The sequence below is a fragment of the Felis catus genome, chromosome D1, assembly GCF_018350175.1.
Source record: "Felis catus isolate Fca126 chromosome D1, F.catus_Fca126_mat1.0, whole genome shotgun sequence".
NCBI lineage: Eukaryota > Metazoa > Chordata > Mammalia > Carnivora > Felidae > Felis > Felis catus.
In genome coordinates this window covers 109,642,930-109,660,973 of record NC_058377.1, presented here as the reverse complement: position 1 = coordinate 109,660,973, position 18,044 = coordinate 109,642,930, and the positions used below count along the sequence as shown (strand labels likewise).

The window sequence follows — 18,044 nt, the reverse complement described above, 5'->3', positions numbered from 1 at the left end:
TCCACCAATGAGTGAATAAACAAAATATGTTATATCCATGCAATGGGATGGTACTCAGTCATAAAAAGGAATGATACATGCCACAGCATGGATGAACCTTGAAAACATTATACTACATGAAAGAAGCTAGTACAAAAGGCTATACAGTATATGAAATTTATATGAAATGTCCAAATTCATAGAGGCAGAAAGTAGATTGGTAGTTGCTAGGTACTGGGGGACAAGGGATTGGGGAGTGACTGTTAACAGTACTGTGTTCCGTTTTGGGATGATGAAAACGTTCTGGAATTAGATAGTGGTGATGGCTGCACAACATTATGAAGTACTGAAATCCACTGAATTGTATGCTTTATTTAAAAAAATTTTTTAATGTTTATTTTCAAGAGAGAGAGAGAGAGACAGCGTGAGTGGGGGAGGGGCAGACAGAGGGAGAGAGAGACACACACAGACACAGAATCAGAAGCAGCCTCCAGGCTCTGAGCTCTCAGCGCAGAGCCTGACGTGGGGATCGAACTCCCAAACTGTGAGATCATGACCCCAGCCGAAGTTGGATGCTTAACTGACTGAGCTGCCCAGGTGCTCCTGAATTGTGTGCTTTAAAATGGTGAGAGAAAAACTAAAAATTTAAAGTTGCAACCTGAAAGCTTAATCATATCACATTAGACTTCTCTTTGTCAGTGCACCTGTATGTTGTATGTACATTATTAGGCCCATGTGCCAAACAGTTCTCTTTGGTCACGTACCTACTCTGGGGTCCTATCAACTTACCATGACTTGATAGTTTTTAAAAAATTCTACTTCCTACACTATGCCAGGCATTTAAGAAGTACAGTACACTATAAATATTTATTGAATTACCTATGCTTGCTCTTCCCATTTCATTAGTGTGGACAATTGCAGGTTAGCTATAATTACCTTTTGCTCAAGATTGTTTCAAAAAAGATAATGCCCCTTAAATGATGTGTCTTTCAGTAAGAGTTCTACATTTTATATTTATAAGCTGTGTATATATTTTTTCCAGGTAGAAAATAGTGTGTTTGCCTTTTCTGATCACAAAGGTAATATTTGCTAATTATAAGCAAGATTCAGATAATGGTCTTGCCTAGACTGTGGCCTTTAGCTTTCAGAAGCCTCCAGACAATTCTGAATATGAAAAGGAGCTTCTTTCTGCCCTATCCTTCTTTTTATTATCGTCTCTGCATTCTTGAGTTAGTTTGGCCTTCATCACTTCTTTCCAAATAGCTTCTCAGACACCTTCTCTGACACAGAGAACACGAGGATGCTATTGTCCTCTTGCCCGAAGATCATGTCTGTCTTGTTTGCAAATAAGAAGAAAGAATATATGGTGTTTGCCATTTGTTCTGCCAAGTTAACGCCCCCTTAATTCCTAACTTTTTTCTTTCTCACCCTTGGTTTTTTTTTTTTTTTTTGCCTCGTGCTTTTCTGAATCCCGAAGCTGTGTGTTTTTCTGCGACCCATTTAAAGCCTTCATCCATGACATAGCTCCTTTGTGGAAAAGAAGCAGTAGACTTCCAAGACTTCTTCCTTTCTCTTTGTGTGTGGCAGAGATGTTCACTAGCCTGCCTTCTTGCCACAGTGGTATGTGGTCCCCTTTTCTCTGCTGCACTTATGGCTCAGCAACCTCGATCGAGGTGAGACGTGGCAGCAGTGACAGGCCGTTGTCCACTTAGCAGCTGATGTTATTGACCCACCTGTACCTTGCTTTTCTGTTGGGAGGGTTTTTTTTTATGTTTATTTATATATTTATTTAGAGAGAGAGAGAGCGCAAGTCGGGGAGGGCAGAGAGAAAAAGGGACAGAAAAATCCCAAGCAGGCTCCATGCTGTCAGCACAGAGCGCACCAGGGAGCTCAGTCCCATGAACTGTGGGATCATGACCTGAGTCGAAACCAGGAGTCGGACGCTTAACTGACCGAACCACCCAGGTGGCCCTGGGAGTTATTTTCCAGCAGTGAGGATGCTCACGTACTCCTTGTGTCCTTGTTTGAAACCCCTGTTTTGGCTAACAGCAAACTTGGACAGGACAGTTCATCAGGGTGAGGTAGAGCCTAGGACCTAGGCCAAAACTAACAGGCCTTCTCAGGGATGGAGAGGCCAGTGGCCCTCGGCTTCCTGTGGATGGCAAAGAACTCATACCCATGTCACCCGCAGCCATGTAGGGATGTGGACCAGAGACAGGAAAGAAGGGTAGAGCACAGGATAAGCAGGCACTTCTCTCTGGAGGTGTAGATGCACGTCCGCCGGGGCTGGGGGCTATTGCTTTGCCTGATTGACACTGAAGACTGAAAGCGTGTTTTCATCTGAAGTTGGGGCAGGTGCTCATTGAATGAAAAGTACATCTATCTATAGCTGCCTCTTCATCCTTCTTGTCATCGTTCTGTTTATTTAGATTTCAAGTGCCTCCCCACTCTGATTAAATTAAGACTGCCGGGAACCCCCTTCCTTCTTCAGAAAGTCTATTCTGGGATTGTAGATTCTGGGTGGGCTTGATGCAGACAAAGGGACGCATAGCCTCATTCACAAGCACAGGGGAATTGTAATGAGGAAGATGGTGGGTCTCCTTTTTCCTGTTTAACTGAGCCGGGGGTTAGGGAAGGAACCCCTTTGTAAATGAAGCATAGGGGTTGGCAGCTTTCTTTTTGTAGAGCCTTGTCAGCCTGTAATTCTCAGGGGGTCTTCCAAAGTGTGGGGAAAATCAGAGCAGAATTCTTGGGTGGTTTTGTACCTGCTGGTTGATTTTTTTTCCCCCCCTTGTGGAGAACTAAATTTATATAAAAGAAATCAGCAGCGAAATAATAACGGCTGCTACGTTTGTTCGGCTCTGCTGTGGTCTCTTCTGGAGGTCGAAGGTATTACCTTGAGGAAACTGAGGCTCCTGGGGGTGATCGCCTTGCCCCAAGTTGTGCAGTGATGGAGTAGCAAAACTCAGCTTCAGACTCGTCTCTCTGGCCCGACACCCAGGCCACACGCCGGCCCTGTTGCTGTGCCACTGCTGACAGAGCACGACACGGCCAGCCCTCCGCCAGAAGGCCACGTGCTTGCTCCTTTCTCTCAATGGCCCAGGGTTTCCTGTTTGTCATGTCTGTGCTGATGTCCTTCGCGAAGCCTTCACTTGCTTTTATTTTCCCTTCCCTGCCAGCATCTGACATGATGCCCAGGGTGCAGAAGCAGGGTTCTTTGCTCAGAACATCTTGGTCCTTCTCTGGTTTACAAAATTATCCTTGGTCTCTGTTTTCTTTTTGCTTTTATTTCATCTCTAGAATGCTGCTGCTTTAAGGCTAAAGTGAAGATAAAGATAATCCTGCCCAAGGGTTTGAAGAGATGCAAAGGAGGAGTTTTTTTAGCAAACGGTTGAGTTTTTAGCAAGGTTGTTGCCACACTCCTCGATGCGCTAGTGAGAGTGGGTTGTCTTCCTCGTGACACAGCGGAGGCGAGGGTATAAGTAGATGCAGTCAGGGGGCAGTCGAGCCCCCGACCCGCTAAGGCATCTTGTCCTTGGCCACGTTGCCTCCATCCTATTTCTCTGCAGTGAGGAAATGTGAGTCCAGGCCCAGTGCCATTTCCCGAGGTGGTCAGAGTTCTCCCGTAGGAGGAAGAGAGCCACCGGTGAGGCTGCCCGGAGGAGGGTATGGTGATAACATAGTGGTGGCTTCCAGAGCCTGGAGCTGACAGGACACTGTGGCCAAGAGTTGGCCCTTGATCCTTTGTGAAGCTGCAACAGGTCCCTGGAGGACAGTCCGTGCGCCTCGTCTGCTTTTAGGTCCATGCCGTTTCTCCTGTTCCCCCGTATTTCTCCCAGCCCCGTATTCTGAGATCTGGGGCTGATGGCCCCGTTGGATGGACAGCCTGGCACCTTTGTTTAGGGTATCTGCTGTGCAGGCTGAGGTTTGTCTTGTTGGCATGTGGAGTCTGAGAACACATCTCCCTTGCCTTGCCCCTCCTCCCTTCCCCTTCCCTCTGTACCCCAGCTAGTGGCGTGGTGTATTCTGGGCCCGTGGTAAAGTGAGCCTCGTTGTTCCAGATTACTTACATACGTACTTTGTCTTTGTCTCTGCTAGTCTGATTACTGCGGATCGAACTAGTCTTGTTCTGAATCCATTCATCTGTATATTCACTCAGCGAGTGTCTTGTGCCAGACTTTGTGGAAACCTGCATTCTCAAACCAGTATCACTTGCAGAAGTTTGGGTCACTGATGTGCCTTTGACCTGATGCCTGTTTTATAAACTCCTGTTCCTCCCGAGTAATACAGTATCTTTTCCCCAAAGAGTTGAGGCCTAGATTTTGATTCTGACCTCATTCAAAGGGGGAGCCTGGGCCAGGCCCCTCACTGCCAGGCCTCATTTTTTGGCATTGGGAGTTAGAGCCCCCTCCCCCTCCTTGCTGTCTGTTTGCTATTCCTAGCACACAGATCCTCAGGACTGGCCCATTCAGTGCCTCTGGCCTGGAGCCTGTTCCACGGTTGTCACTACCTCCCCCCTCCCCAAGCATCGGCTTCTGTTCCTTTGCAACTTGTCAAGTTCCTGGAGGTCTCAGGGGAGCCTCTGATAGCACACAGGAAGCCCCTCCCCCAAGTTCCTCAAAGATGCTCTTTAAGGGTATGAGTGAAGGGGGAATTTGAAAATAGAAAATATTTTCTTCATTCATTTTACCCCTTGAGACTAACCTGGTGGCTTGAGATGGCCCATTTGGGTCCATGGTGCTGGGATTGCCTGAGTCTTCTCCAGGGCCTCTCCTGAAACCCTCTGGTTTATGTGGGCGCTGGGGGCCTGCAGGCTTGTGGGGCTTGGTCTGTCTCCTCTCTGAGCTGCCACATTAGAGGCCCTTTTGGATAGAGGAGTCTGCAGGGAGAAGACGGGGAGTGCCGCGGGCCTCCACTTGACTGGGGCTCTGCTTTGAGGCTAGGGCGAGCCGAACATCTGGAAGCTTCAGGGGTGGAGAAGCCTTTTATTCATTCTCTTTATTTATTCCTTTGCCTCTCATCTTCCCACCCATCTTCTTTTCTCACCCACACCGCCAAAAGAGACTGTCAGAAGTAGAAATGTTAACAGCGGCATAGGCATAGACTCCAGTAGACGTGAGGCCTGGTGGTTTGTTTATGCCTCCCTTCTGCAGGAGCTGCGGGTGGAGACAAGAATTCTAATTGCCTTTGTGTGAATTCTCCTTTAATGCAAAATTATTTAGGAGGAGGAAAGAGGATTTCATTTGTTGTTTTCCTTACCTGCTGGAGAGCTCACAGGCTGCTGCCAGGGAAGGAGCTGGCATTTGGAGTCAAGATTTTGCAGTGGATGGTGGGTGTTCCATAGGGGTAAGAACACGTGTAACTTAGGGGAGAGTGGACAGGATTCCAGTTTCTCCCCTCCCTGTAGCTGGAGGCCCTCCTGGGACTTCCAAAGGCCCTCCCCACAGCTGGCTGTTAGTTGTGAGCACTGCTGTCCCTGATGGCTGAGGCGCTGCTTGCCCGGGGTCCCCCAAATGCAGGCCAAAAAATAATCTCTGCCTTGTTACACAAGAATGCCAATAGTTTTCCAGACCCTTTCCCCTTATTGGTAACTTTCTTACATCCATCCAAGCAGTTTATTTAGGTGTTAGATTAACTAATCTGAAGCTTCGGCCTAGCTGAGGCAAAACACACACACCAGACAAAACCTGAGAGCAGGGAAGAAACAGCAGACACACCGACTGCTATTGAGGATAATCAGCCCTCCGGGCCTACTTCCAGTTTTCCTAGGAGCTTCCTTCTGGAATTTCAGACTTGACCTCTTTTCTCAGGTTATCAATTCTCCATTCCCTTCTGACCCCAAGTAGGTGAGGCCCATCTCTGGAAACCTGTACCCGTTTGCATAGATCCTCACGGCAAGCACAGAACTCTCACATGTGATCCCGAGGGAATTTAGGGATTTCATTTTGCAGATGGTCACAAAGAACGAGGCCTGGGGTCCAGATGTTCTGGATCCACGCAATCCCCTGGACATTCTGCAGTATTGTGTCTCCCCCTTAATGGCTTATCACTGCCACAGACATTTACCCTGTGCCTGTTGGTTTCCTGCTCTGCCAGGTCTGGGCTGCCAGGGGGAACAAGCCGTGGTCTCAGGCCTGGCAGTTGGCTGAGCTGCGTGCTGCTTCTAGCCAGCCGTGTCACTCGGGAGGTTAGGCTCTATTTCACCTTGTTAGGAGCACAGACCACACGCGTAAAACTGCTCGGCCACAAGCAGAGCAGGCTATCCGTAGCCCTGAGCCTGGCTTGCCCACGGCTAAGTGGAGACAGTGGGCGGGGCTGAATGGCGAATCACCACTGGAGCCCTTGGTCTCCGTGGTCACTGGGCGCGGAGTGCTCTGCAGCTGGCCTTCACCCCCAGGGGCCACTGTGTAGCTGAGAGAGACTTGCATGTCCCCACCCCACCCCCCGGCCCCAGACTGATTACTTGTGTTCCGGGCCCCATGTTCCCTGCTGGACACGGCAGGGAACCACAGAGATGGAGCCCTGGTGGCCTGGTAGCAGGGAGGACAGGCAGAAGGCCTGTTACTGTTTAATTATAGCCGTGAAAAGTGCTGTGAGGGAGAGCGTGGTGGGGAAGGAGAGCGCCTTGGCAGGGCGGGCCGGGCAGTTATCTGCCTCCACAGTAGGCGGCTGCTGGGTGTGGATCTTGGCAGAACACAGGGAACCTGAGGCAGGTTTTGGCCACTCCAGCTTTCCACCTAGCTGTGAACGGGAGTGGCACCCTCCTTCCCCCCAGCTCCTCCCCCTCCTTGGCAGAGTCGGGCTCCTGGTGAGCGCCTTCTAGCTGGCACACCCTAGGACCTCTGGTGGCACAGAGATGAGGGCAGAAATGCCCCCAGGGGCAGGGTCTGTTCGTGTCACTAAGTTGAGTTAAATGTTCTCTTGCCTGGGAGCGGATCGTCAGTTTATGGGTTATGTGGGCTTGTTCTTTCCTCATATTTGTCAACCATTTACTTTGGACCAGGCTGAGTCCTTCCCTCCAAGAACTCCCAGTAAAGTCTCCTTGGGGCCTTGCTTCGTGGTGTCTTACCTGTTGCCTGCGCCGAGACCAGGCAGGGATGAGTGTGGGTGGAGGAGACGGAGCCGTGTTCGGGTCACCCAGGGGCTTGGTGATCAGGAAACAAGAAGCACCGGGCTGTGAGTTCCTAGATTTCTTTTTTTTTTTTGAAGGCAGCCCTTTAACCCTTCAAGCCCATGACTGTGACTGTGTCCGAGGGCCAGTGCCACCCTTAGGCCAGGCACACCTCAGGGGTCCCGCCCTTGGGAGTACCTCCCCCTGAATCTTCTGTGTCCCACCTCCTGCGCCTTTCTGGCTCGGCATTCCCGAAAAGGAGTGGGACCCACATCGCCCCCTTGGGGTCTCTCTGCCCTCTGCCCTGTGCGGGGACAACCAGATGTCCTAAGAGGTTGTCCCAAGGTCCCACGTCTGGGCCCAGTTCCAGAAGGGCAGCTCCCACTGGTGGCCACAGTATTTCTTTTGTAGGATCACGTGAGATTGTGATCCTACACAGCCACGATGGTGCTGATAACGCAAAGTGTGAGTGACTGAAGTTTTTTTTGTGGAGGAGGAGATCCCCCCCCCCCAAATATTTGCCTGGGGCCCACACATCCTAGGTGTGGTCCTGCCCAAGGGCTAGTCATTGGGCCCAGCCAGCTCTGCTTAGCAGCTCTTGGCCTAGACCACAGAAGAGGATAAGGGCCTATTGTTTGTCCCCAGGGCCTGAATGGCACTTTGTTTTCCGAGTTGGAACTCCCAGGCCCCTGGCTTTTCTGCTGCTGCTGTTGCAGCAGTCACGTCTAGGATGAGAAATCCGATCCCACTCTCACTTCATGTTCTACTGAATATCGTGGGAGGTTGGGGCTGTGAGCCTGGGGGTCTGTGTTCGTCTCTGTGGGTGGGAGTAAGAACCGAGATGCTGAGAGAAGGGGCCTTCCCTACCAGGAGACCCTAGCTGTGGCAGCAGGGAAAGCCGGGAGACCTGTGTGTTCACATTGAACTGAGGAGCTAGTTGGCAGGAATCTAGGCCTGCTCTGAATTCGCAGGAAGGCAATGTGGTGGGAATGCCGGGTGAGCCCAGGCTGGGGGCCGCCTGGCAAAGGCGGGGGATGGGATTTGCTGCTCTCCTCCCTGTTTGCCTCCTTGTTCTCCTCCAACTGCACACGTTGGCCGCTTTGCCCTCTTTGGTGTGGAAACGGGGGAGGAGGGGGGACAGTCCTAAGAATTGAAGGTGCCTCTTTTGTGTTGGGGTCAAAGGAATGGAAGGGTGGTGTGGGGGCGGAGAGCAAACGGGGAAGGAGCTCCTTTGTAAGATTTTGAAATCCGAGGCGAGCGGTCTTTCCCGCTCAAACTCCCAGGCCCTTTCAGGCTGTCAGTGAAAGGGCGCTGAGTCAGCTCTCCTGCTCTGACTCAGAACAGGAATCCTGTCTCATTCTCTGCTCACCTCTTTGCCTCTTCTTAGGTCACGAGGCGAAGAAGGTTGTTTTAAAGTTGGTTTCCCTTCTCCCAGTCTGTAGGAAGTGGCCTCCTAGACAAGTGTCTCTTCAAGTGGGGTCCCCAAGACCATTTCAAGGGGGTCCCTGAGTCAGAATGATTTTCACAATAATACCAGGAGATGACTTGTCTTTTCCACTCTGTTGACATTTGCACCGATGGTGCAAAAGCCACGGTGGGCAAAACTGGTGCCTTTGCAGGAGTCAGGGCAGCCGCAGCAGACTGCCCGGGTGGGGGGTTGCGGGGGGCACAGAGCCCTTGGCCTCCTTACGCTTGCTGTTGCATAGAGGCGGCTTCACTGAGCGGCCTTGAGGAGCCTCAGTAAAGATGGTTCATTTCGTTGACTCCCCTGGGATGTCTTTCTCTTCTGTGTAACTTCCTCTTCTTGTTTAGGAACAATCTGTTCTTTTTCCGTGGGGATCATCTCAGTGTGGCAGGGAGAGCTCATTGTGTGGGTTAATCCAACCATGAGCCCTGAAAGTTCTATGCTGCATCCTGAGGACCTCGTTCACCTGGATGTGCTCAATGACCAGAGAATCTACATCTAAACTCTCAAGGTCAGCATTACCCTCTGCATTTTTAAGCATGTACAGTAAAAATTCAGCACTCTTTTTGGGCCACCGATCCTGTGTCCAGCCCCACTGTTTGGCCTGGGCACACCTACCAACCCCACCCATTGCGGAGTCACCTCATGACACACGTTGCTTCTGCAAAGTGACATTTTTCAGATACTTGGTGGCTATTCGGGTATGCATACCCTTGATGGCCTAGGCAATTTCATGTGTGTTCTTTTTTTTTTTTTTTTTTTAAATGTTTGTTTATTTTTGAGAGAGAGCTGGGGAGGGGCAGAGAGAGAGGGAGACACACAATCGAAGCAGGCTCCAGCTCCAAGCTGTCAGCAAAGAGCCTGACGCGGGGCTCGAACTCACAAACTGTGAGATCATGACCTGAGCTGAAGTCGGATGCTTCACCGACTGAATCACCCAGGCACCCCTCATGTGTGTTCTTAAAGTGAACAGGAAGATTTGAACACTCAATTTGTATGATTTTGTGGAATTTTCTGGGTCAAGTGAGTAGCAAACCATTTTCAGAGATCACTTCAGGATGGTTACGGAAAGAGAGCCATTTCATTAACTCTTCTTTGTGCGTGTACGCGTCCTTAATATTCTGTGTGATAAGCTGGGAAGGCGCTCCGCAGGCCGAACTACAGTTGTTGGCTTGAGGACAAGCACTTGTGGGGTTCTTTGGGTTGCAAGCTGAACTAGCCGCTTTTTCCAGGGAATGCTGTTTTTACTTGAAAGCACAACTGGCTGTTGTGGTTATTCAGACTTGGGTATTTGACAGACTTTTTCTTGAAAAATGGTGCTAGTGAACCTGTTGCTTCAGAGAAAACAACTAATAGTATTTATTACCAATGGCAAAATTAGAACTGTCGAGCCACAATTGGAATTTTGGAAAGCTTATATCCAACGTCATGAGCTTGGCAGCTTTTTTCGGTACCTAGACTTTTCTGATGATCTTGGTGGTAATATTACACTTGTGGTATCTTCACATTTTATTATAAAATGTGTCCACATCTTGAAGATCAGCATAAGTCAGTGAACCAGTATTTTCTAAATGACTAGTGTGCAACAAAATCATGTTGGGTAAAAGGCCCATTTATATTTGAAGATGGGCTAGTGGATTTAAACCTAACAGAGTACATTAAAGTTCATAGGGTTTCCTGTTTCGTGTTATCATTAACTACTGTTGGTCAAGTTTTGGTGTAGAATCAAACAGGAGTATCCACAATTGTCTGGAAAGGCTGTTATTAAAATATTCCTCCCTTTTGCTAAATACATGCCTGGGCGAGTTGTCCAGATCTTCTTCATAAGCATGACTTATCACAACAGATTGAATGTAGAAGCACAGATAGGAGAATCCAGGATCTTTGTTTTTTATTTTTTATTTTTATTTAAGAATATTTATTTATTTTTAGAGAAGAAGAGAGAGCATACACACATACAAGTGGGGGAGAGGGGCAGAGGGGCTCCACTCAGTGTGGAGCCCGATGTGGGGCTTGATCCCACGACACTGGGATCATGACCTGAGCTGAAACCAAGAGTCAGATAGATGCTCAACCGACTGAGCCACCCGGGCACCCTGAAAATCCAGCATCTTTGATTAAGCTGGACATTAAAGAGATTAAAAAAAATGTAAAACAATACCACTCTTCCCAGTGTTTTTTTGTTTTTTTAAACATTTTTTTTTTAACGTTTATTTATTTTTGAGACAGAGAGAGACAGAGCATGAACGGGGGAGGGTCAGTGAGAGAGGGAGACACAGAATCTGAAACAGGCTCCAGGCTCTGAGCAGTCAGCACAGAGCCCGACGCAGGGCTCGAACCCACATACCGTGAGATCGTGACCTGAGCCGAAGTCGGACGCTTAACCGACTGAGGCACCCAGGTGCCCCATTCCCAGTGTTTTTAAAAATATAGTTGTATGAAAAATATTTGTTAGCCTATAAGGTATTTATTATTATTATTTTAAAACAGATTAATAAATGTAAGTGAGGATACCACATTCCACAGTAACCCAGCACTGAATTTGCTTTGCTTACAAAAAGCTCTCCACTCCTTCCTAGAAGACTCTCTGAGGTCATGGAGTATATAGACTACTGATTAGTGGTTAAGAAGCAAACACAAAATTTTTGTTTGTCCAAGGATTTTCACTTCTTAAGAAGGTTTAATGTGCATTAATTTTAAAAATGTATTTTTATAATAGCTTTACTTGAGATACAGTTCACATACTATAAAATTCACCCTTTTATATTTATTTATTTATTTATAATTTATTTTTAAATTTACATCCAAGTTGGTTAGCATATGGTGCAGCAATGATTTCAGGAGTAGATTCCTTAATGTCCCTTACCCATTTAGCCCATCTCCCCTCTCACAACCCCTCCAGCAACCTTCTGTTTGTTCTCTATATTTAAGAGTCTCTTATATTTTGTCCCCTTCCCTGTTTTTATATTACTTTTTTAAAAAAAAAATTTTAACGTTTATTTATTTTTGAGAGAGAGAGAGAAAAAGAGAGAGACAGAGCACTAGTGGGAGAGGGGCAGAGAGAGAGGGAGACACAGAATTCAAAGCAGACTCCAGGCTCTGAGCTGTCAGCACAGAGCTCGACGCGGGGCTCGAACCCACGAACTATGAGATCATGACCTGAGCCGAAGTTGGATGCTCAACTGACTAAACCACCCAGGTGCCCTATATTATTTTTGCTTCCCTTCCCTTATGTTCATCTGTTTTGTATCTTAAATTCCTCATATGAGTGAAGTCATATGATATTTGTCTTTCTCTGACTAATTTTGCTTAGCATAATACCCTCCAGTTCTATCCATGTAGTTGCAAATGGCAAGATTTCATTCTTTTTGACTGCCGAGTAATACTCCATTGTATACATATATACCACATCTTCTTTATCCATTCATTCGTCGATGGACATTTGGGCTCTTTCCATACTTTGGCTATTCGATAGTGCTGCTATAAACATTGGGGTGCATGTGCCCCTTCCAAAACAGCATACCTGTATCCCTTGGATAAATACCTAATAGTGCAATTGCTGGGTCATAGGTTAGTTCTATTTTTAATTTGTTGAGGAACCTCCATACTGTTTTCCAGAGTGGCTGCACCAGCTTGCATTTCCACCAGCAGTGCAAAAGAGATCCTCTCTCTCCGCATCCTCGCCAACATCTGTTGTTGCTTGAGTTGTTAATGTTAGCCATTCTGACAGGTGTGAGGTGGTATCTCATTGTGGTTTTGATTTGTCTTTCCCTGATGATGAGTGATGTTGAGCATTTTTTCATGTGTCGGTTGGCCATCTGGATGTCTTCTTTGGAGAAGTGTCTATTCATGTCTTTTGCCCATTTCTTCTCTGGATTATTTGTTTTTTGGGTGTTGAGTTTGATAAGTTCTGTATAGATTTCTGGATACTAACCCTTTATCTGATATGTCGTTTGCAAATAAATATCTTCTCCCATTCCGTCGGTTGCCTTTTAGTTTCGCTGATTGTTTCCTTCGCTGTGCAGAAGCTTTTTATTTTGATGAGATCCCAGTAATTCATTTTTGCTTTTGTTTCCCTTGCCTCCGGAGACGTGTGGAGTAAGAAGTTGCTGCGGGCAAGATCAACGAGGTTTTTGCCTGCTTTCTCCTCGAGGATTTTGATGGCTTCCTGTCTTACATTGAGGTTTTCATCTATTTTGAGTTTATTTTTGTGTATGTTTTAAGAAAGTGGTCCAGGTTCATTTTTCTGCATGTCGCTGTCCAGTTTTCCCAGCACGATTCGCTGAAGAGACTGTATTTATTTTCATTCCATTGGATATTCTTTTCCGCTTTGTCAAAGATTATTTGGCCATACGTTTGTGGGCCCATTTCTGGGTTCTCTATTCTCTTCCATGGATCTGAGTGTGTTTTTGTGCCAGTACCATACTGTCTTGATGATTACAGCTTTGTAGTACAGCTTGAAGTCCGTAAAATTCACCCTTTTAAAGTGCGTGCTTCAGTGGTTTTAGTATATTGAGTATTGTGTAACCAACACCACTGTTCCAGAACATATTCATCACACCAGAAGGAAACCCTGTGCCCATCAGAAGTCATTCTGTGACCCCCAGCCCCTGGCAACCACTAATCTACCTTCTGTCTCTGGGGTTTGCCTCTTCTAGACATTTCATATAAACGGAATCATATAATATGTGGCCTTTTGTCTCTGGCTTTTTTAAATTTGGATGTTTTCAAGATTCACTCACTTTGTCACAAGTAATAGTACTTCATTTTTTCTTTGGCTAAATGATATTCCATTGTAAGGATGGATATACCACATTTCGTTTATCCATTCACCAGTTGGACATTTGGGTTGTTTCCACTTTTTGGTTATTATGAGCAATGCCATTGTGCTTATTTGTATATATGTTTTGTGTAGACGTGTCTTTTCATTTTTCTTGTGTATGTATCTAGTAGCTGGGTCATGCGGTAACTCTGTATTTAATCATTTGAGGAACTCCACGGTTTTCCAAGGTGGCTGCACCATTTTCTATTCCCACCAGCAATGTATGAGGGTCCTGATTTCTCTGTATCATCACCAATACTTGTTATTGTCTGTCTTGTTGATTATGGCTGCCATAGTGGGTAGGAAGTAGTATCTCATTGTGGTTTTGATTTGCATTTCCCTAATGACTAATGATGTGGAGCATCTTTTCATGTACTTATTGGTCATTTGTATGTCTTCTTTGGAGAAATGTCTGTTCAAATCTTCTGCCCATTTTTGTGAAGTTGTTTGTATTTTTGAGTTGTAAATTTTTTTTTTTTAATGAATATTCTGGATATTAGACCCTGATAAGATTATGTGATTTGGAAAAATTTTCTCCCACTCTATGGGGTTGTCGTTTCTCCTTCTTAGTGTCTTTGGGAGCACAAAAGTTTTTTATTTTGATGGAGCCAGTTTATTTCTGTTTTCTTTGGTTGTTGTACTTATTCTGTTATAGCTAAGAAACCAAGGCCACAGAGATTTATATTTTATTCTAACAGTTTTATAGTTTTAGCCCTTATGTTTAAGTCTGATCCATTTTGTGTCTATAAATGGTGTGAGGTAGGGGTCTGACTTCATTCTTTTGCTTATGAATATCCACTGTTACAGCACCATTTGTTGAGTTGTTTTGTACCCTGGTGAAGATCAGTTGACTGTAAATATGAGGGTCTTGTGGGCTCTTAAATCTATTCCATTCATCTATGTGTCCCCTATCCCAGTCCCACACTATCTTGTTTACTATAGCTTTGTATTACGTTTTGGAATTGGCAAGTGTGAATCCTCCAACTGTGTTCTTTTTCAAGATTCTTTTGGCTGTTCTGCTCCCTTTGCATTCTGTATGTATTTTAGAATCACCTTGTCAATTTCTGCAACTAAAGTAAGTTGCAGGTTTTGACAGGGCTTGCACTGAGTCAGTTTGGGGAGTATTCCATCTTAGCAGTGTTAAGTCTCTGATCCATGAACATGAGGCGTTTTGTTGTTGTTGTTTAGGTCTTCACATTTTTTCAGTGATATTTTGTAGTTTTCAGCGTACCAGTCTTGCACTTCTTTTGTTATATTTGTTCCTCACTGTTTTATTCTTTTTGATGCTTGTCTTACTGTATACATTGACTTAACTTTGTCGTTTAACCCTCCTGCCGACTCTCTCCTCAACTAGACCAAGTCTCCATAGGGCCTGGCGCTTTGGTAGCACAGTGCACTGCAGTAGAGATTTCTTGTTTATTTTTTGTTCACACTGTTCTTGTGAAGAAGGACTGGTCTTACTGTCTCTGGCCTAGTAGTTGAAGAAACTGCAGCCCGGAGTGCACGGTGACTTGCCTCTTGGCACAGCACTGATCAGTGGTAGCAGAGGTAGGACCAGGATTTTTCTGATACACGGTCCAGTTCCCTTTCCAGGCATCATCCTGTACGGCACTGACACTGTTCCTGCCCCCTACCCCCTCCACTTGCGTTCGAGTTTCTACCTTTTATATTGAGCCCCAGAGTGTGAGGGGAAGAGAGAAGGATTAAGGCTGCTATCACAAGGGCTGACCATTGGGGTTACTTTTGTGGGCAGCTCTAATGTGCCAGACTCTCCTAGGTATTTCCAAAATATGTGACCTAGTTAAGTTCTCAGAGAAGCTCTACAAGATGACTCAGCTCACTCTGCATTTTATAGACCAGGAGAGGAAAGTTCAAAGGGTCATGTAAACTCCCAAATCAAAGAGTGAGTTACACACTGAACACCGTTCCCAAAGCTCCAGCTGTGGTACTGAAAGAGGGAGTTGTGGGGAGGACGAAGGGAATGGGGCTGTCTTAGAAATCGTGAAGCTCATTAACACCAGGGTTGAATTGGATCAGTCCAGAAGCATTTGCTCATTGGCCTGGAGCTGCTATCAAAACGAGTGGCTTGCTGCTTCTGTCTGGGGGTGACTCTCTCCCTCTGTTTCTTCAGAGCACCTAGCATCATTTTCATTACCCAGTGGACATTCCTTACACGCTTTTGAATGAAGGAAAGACATTCTACCTTCCTGCTTTGCTTCATAGAAGTGGTAGAACCTTAATGCCTCTGGGGCTGGATTTGGGGTGATATAGAAGAATGGGGGACCAAGGCCATTAGAGGGGTCCAGCTGCCCTGGTGGGTGGGACAGATGCAAGATCTGCCTCTTGTCTGCCACATCTCCACCCCCAGAGCAGAGCACAGACAGAGGTAGTTCCATCTTGGAGTTGCTGAATCTGGTCTGTCACACCCAGGGTCTACACTGTTGCTTCCACATCTGAGTGACCCATGAACCAGAACAGCAGTGAATATCTTTGCCATTGGTTTAACTGAGTCAGACCCTGACTCCTTATCCCCCACTTCTGTTCTTCTAAAACAAAACAAAACAAAACAAAACAAAACAAAACAAAACACCCAAACTATGAAATAATAGTAACTGGTGGCCTTGGCAGTGTTTTACAATCGTATAGAAAGTTAATTGCTGCAGTTTTTGATGCTGGATGTTCTGCTTAGATTGACAGCCGTGGCACAGATGATTATGTTTCGCTGTGATGCAACGAGCTCATCTTCCTCCCCAGCCTTGTTCTGGCACCTGCCGCCCCAGCCACGCCAAGCTGTGCATGGCTTGTGAACACGCAAAGCCAGGTGGTGTCCCTGTCACATGGCTCCCTCTTCCTGGATGCTTGCCCTTCCTCCTTTCCCTCCAGACCACCTGTCCCTCTCCTCATCTTTCAGGCTACCTTCTGTGATGCCCTTCTGGGTACTCCATTCCCCCTTCACCTACCCCTAGCTTAGACCTGACACCTGCTTCTTAGGCCCTCACCCTCCCAACTTATTTCTATATGACAGCACCCGCCATACTTCACTTACTTTTCTTTATTGAGGGATAATTGACATACTACTTTCAAGGGTACAGGGTAATGATTCAATGTTTGTATGTATTGTGAAGTGATCACAGTAAGTCTAGTTAATATCCATAGTTACACATTTGTTTTTCTTGTGATGAGAACTTTCAAGATCTACTCTCTTAGCCACTTTCACATATACAATGCAATTTACTGTAGTCACCGTGCTGAGCAATTCATTTCACTTCTTTACATGTCTAGTGTCTTCCTTGGCCCTGAATGCCTTGAGGGCAAGGACCACTCCTCAGTCCCTCAGGCGTTCTGTGTCCCCACTGCTGGTAGAGACATCTAGGCAGGCTGTGCTGGGCTCAACAGAAAACACGGTGCCACCATTGCCGCCGGTGGTGATATTTTTGGTCCTGTGAAATGCTCACCGCAGGCAGAGCTGAGTAAGACATGGGCCGCGTCTCAAGCAGCTTCTATCTGGAGGAGCAGGAACACCTGTGAGGGTTACTGTTCTGCCTGATCTGCATGTGCTAGAAATGAAGCATGAGCAGAGGCAGCTGGAGAAGTGTCCCGTGGGGAGTGGCATCAGTGCCACTGGAAGTTTTCCCCAGTCTCCTCTGACCCTAGATGGGCCCAGGTCTTCTCAGTTCCTCTCAGAATGCAGGACTCTGCTCCTGGGACTATTCCCACTCAAAGCTAGGTGACTTACTTCCTGGATCTCGTCCCAGACCTGGGTGCTACGGGAAGAAAGGTACAGATTTCATAGCACCTCTGTGATGCCAGCGGGTGCCTGGGAGAAGATTACAGGGAGAGGTGGGTACGTACCCAGCCATCTAACGGAGCCTCTTCAACCACCAGCCTTTCCCCTTAACCCTCGTCCTTCTTGAGTTCTTTGATGCTGGAAGATTAACACAAGTTGGAGAAACAGTAGAATGTTAGGATATGTTTCTCCTTTCTGTCTGCCCACCTCTCTCATGAAGAAGGTTCTACTTGTGTGAGAAAAATTGGGAACAGTTGGAAGTAGAAACTGGCTGTTCATAATCTGACCCATTGAGCCTTCGCAAACAGCCCTGCAAGGTATGTGTTGCTGATGCCCATTTTACAAATGGCAGAACCGAGACTTGGAGGTTAAGGGACTCACCCAGGGTCACACAGCAGAGCTAAGACCCAAACCCAGGTCCTTCTCACCGTGAAGCCCTGTTCTTGTCTTGTGCCTGGTTATCCTCATGAGCAGCAAGGACCACCCAGCTCTGAACCCGTGTTGTCAGCATATCCAGAGCATTGGTGAAGGGATTCCCATCTTTCCTGATTTTGGTCACTTCCTGTCCAGGGGTACTTGCCCAGAGTCTGTGCCTTTGCCTACAGTCTGTGCCTGTAGCCTTGGACTGCCCGGTCCTTCTCGGACCTGTTTCTGCACTTGTATTGAGGAGGTCTCAGTTCCCCTCTGTCGATGGGGATAAATGTCCCTGTCCTGTCTTCTCCGTGGTCTAAGGAGATTGAAGTAAGGTATGTGAAGCACTGGACTATGATCTCATGCTGTAGAAATGTTCTTCAGACCAGTCTCACTGCTGGCCCTGCCCCTGGATGAGGCCGAGACCTGTGTGCCAGCCTGACGCCAACTCTTGCCTTCGGCTAATCCT

General features: G+C 46.9%; 1 protein-coding gene across 4 annotated transcripts in view; it reads left to right on the top strand.

The window, feature by feature from the left end:
- Window positions 1-18,044, top strand: part of PC (pyruvate carboxylase) — a 101,890-nt gene that overhangs the window by 31,559 nt on the left and 52,287 nt on the right. Inside the window, exon 1 of one of the 4 annotated variants that reach the window (XM_019812720.3) lies at window positions 8,952-9,066. The exons of the other annotated variants lie outside the window; for them this stretch is intronic. The gene's annotated coding sequence lies outside the window, so the exon portion shown is untranslated. Of the gene's footprint in view, window positions 1-8,951; window positions 9,067-18,044 lie in introns of those variants that run through there. 4 annotated transcript variants of the gene reach the window in all.